Here is a 2,500-nt window from a genome sequence, read left to right on the forward strand (position 1 = left end):
GTAGTTCTAGCGAAATCTAGGTAATTCTGAGTAACCTAGATCAATTTAACGCTTGAAGTCCGATCACATTGGACAAAGGTGATTTTTAATTATGTGTAATGAATAAAATCGCTTGGCGTATACCGGTATATACCGGTATATGATTTATGATTAGTAGTGGAAGGGCTAGAATGTGGTAATCCTCAATGAAGAAGTTTAAACATTTTAACCCGACACGGCGGAGGGCCAGAGTAGGAGAAAGAGAGTGAGGTCTTAATCGACATGACCTTGGTAACGTACTTTGCTGATTTTGTTCTGATTAGTATGAATGATTTTGTTGAGGAGGTGGGCAGTCTCATGAGAAATTGAAGAACCTATTGTTCTATCTATTTATTTATTTATTTGTTGTCAAGTCAGATATATTTGATTGTTACTCCTTCAAACCATCGAAGAACGTACACCTCTTCCGATGTGGAGACAATATCAGAGTTCATGAAGATGCCTATAACTCTTTGGAGGGTTCTTTTGCTAGGATAGAGACGTCAAATACGATGGCGACAAATAGTTATCAAGAGGAGAGACGATTCTCCCTCAGCTGAATGAACTCGTTTGTTTTTAGCCGAAGAACAAGAATTCATAAACGCGACAACGGCGATAATATGCTTTTACTTGTTCATTTATTTCTTTGTTTATATCTTACTCTATTTTCGTTTATATGTTTACTTGCTTTATTGATTCATTAATGTGTTCATAAATTTGTTTTATATGTTCATTCATTTGTTTACTTAAACATTTTATTTATTCATTCATTTATATTTTATATGTTTACTTATTCCTATTTCAACTTATTTATATACTTATCTATTATTTCTTATTATAGATTTATTCATCTAATAATTAATTTATTTGTTTATCTTATTTCATTTTGTTTATCAACTCATTCATTTATCTCATTTATTTATTTTATTTTTGTATTTCATTTATGTAGTTTTTTCTTTTATTTCTTAATTCCTCATGCCTAATTGTGGCACTTTCAAGTAGAGCTCCAAATCATGCAGTTATTTGATTATTACGAACAACATTTTGGAGGAGGGACGCCGCTTGGCGCCCCAGAGGAGATTCCGTGAGCCGCGCACCCTGGATTGGGGTGCAGGAGTGAGGTGAAGGAGCCCAAAACATCATCATCACCACCACCATCATCATCATCATCGCCTCAAGAGAATTGGTGGAGGGAACCAGAAGCCATGTCCTGAGAGGAACTCCAAACATTTCGCATTACTTCCATTGGAAGTCTCTCTTCAGATAGCAGTGGACCTATTCCTCCTCCTCCTCTTTCTCCTCTTCCTCCTGACCCTCCTCTTCCTTCTCTTCCTCCTCATCCTCGTCATCTTCCTCCTCTTCTTCGTCTTCCTCCTGCTTCACCTCCTCCTCCTCCTCTCCTCCCACTTTCCTCCTTTTTTTATCCTTTTCCTCCTCTTCTTCCTTCTCCTCCTCTTCATATATTTATTCTCTTTCTACCTACATTTCTTCTTCCTCTTCCTCCAACATCTCATTGTTCGTTTCCTCACCCCCTCTTCCTCCAGCTACTTTTATTTCCTTTCCGCTTCCCGCTGTCTCTCTCCTCCTTCTAGAGTTCTTTTGTCTTGTTTTTTCTTATTTCACTCCAATTCTTTCTGTTCCTCTTCATTTCAACATCCTCTTTTATTTCCCCCCTTCTCCTCTTCCTCCTTTTCCTGCTCCACCTCCTTTCCCCCTCTCTTCCTTTTTCTTCCCTTTCTCATCCTGCTCCATCTCTCCTTCCTCCTCCTTTTCTTCATTCCCCTCCTCTCCCTCTTCCTCCTCTTCCTCCTCGCTCCCTTGATGAAGAGAGGGGTCGATGCGACAGAGGTCGGCTCTAGACGAGGGGGAGAAAGGGAGAGTCAGACATGGGAAATGAGAGAAAGACAAATGTATAAATGGATAGAAAAGGGTTTATATATATATATATATATATATATATATATATATATATATATATATATATACATATATATATATACATACATATGAATGTATGTGTGTATATATGTGTACATATATATATATATACTTATGAATGTATGTATGTATATATGTGTACATATGTATATACATATATATATATATATATACTTCTGAATGTATGTATGTATATATGTGTACATATGTATATACATATATATATATATATATATATATACTTATGTATGTATGTATGTGAACATATATATAGATATATGTATATATATATATATATACATATATACATATATATATATATATATATATATATATATGTGTGTGTGTGTGTGTGTGTGTGTGTGTGTGTGTGTGTGTGTGTGTGTGTGTGTGTGTGTGTGTGTGTGTGTGTGTGTGTGTGTGTATGCGTGTGTGTGTGTGTGTGTGTGTGTGTGTGTGTGTGTGTGTGTGTGTGTGTGTGTGTGTGTGTGTGTGTGTGTGTGTGTGCGTGTGTGTGTGTGTGTGTGTGTGTGTGTGTGTGTGT

Source organism: Oratosquilla oratoria, chromosome 7 (assembly GCF_046742065.1).
Source record: "Oratosquilla oratoria isolate Oo_2021 chromosome 7, ASM4674206v1, whole genome shotgun sequence".
Lineage (NCBI taxonomy): Eukaryota > Metazoa > Arthropoda > Malacostraca > Stomatopoda > Squillidae > Oratosquilla > Oratosquilla oratoria.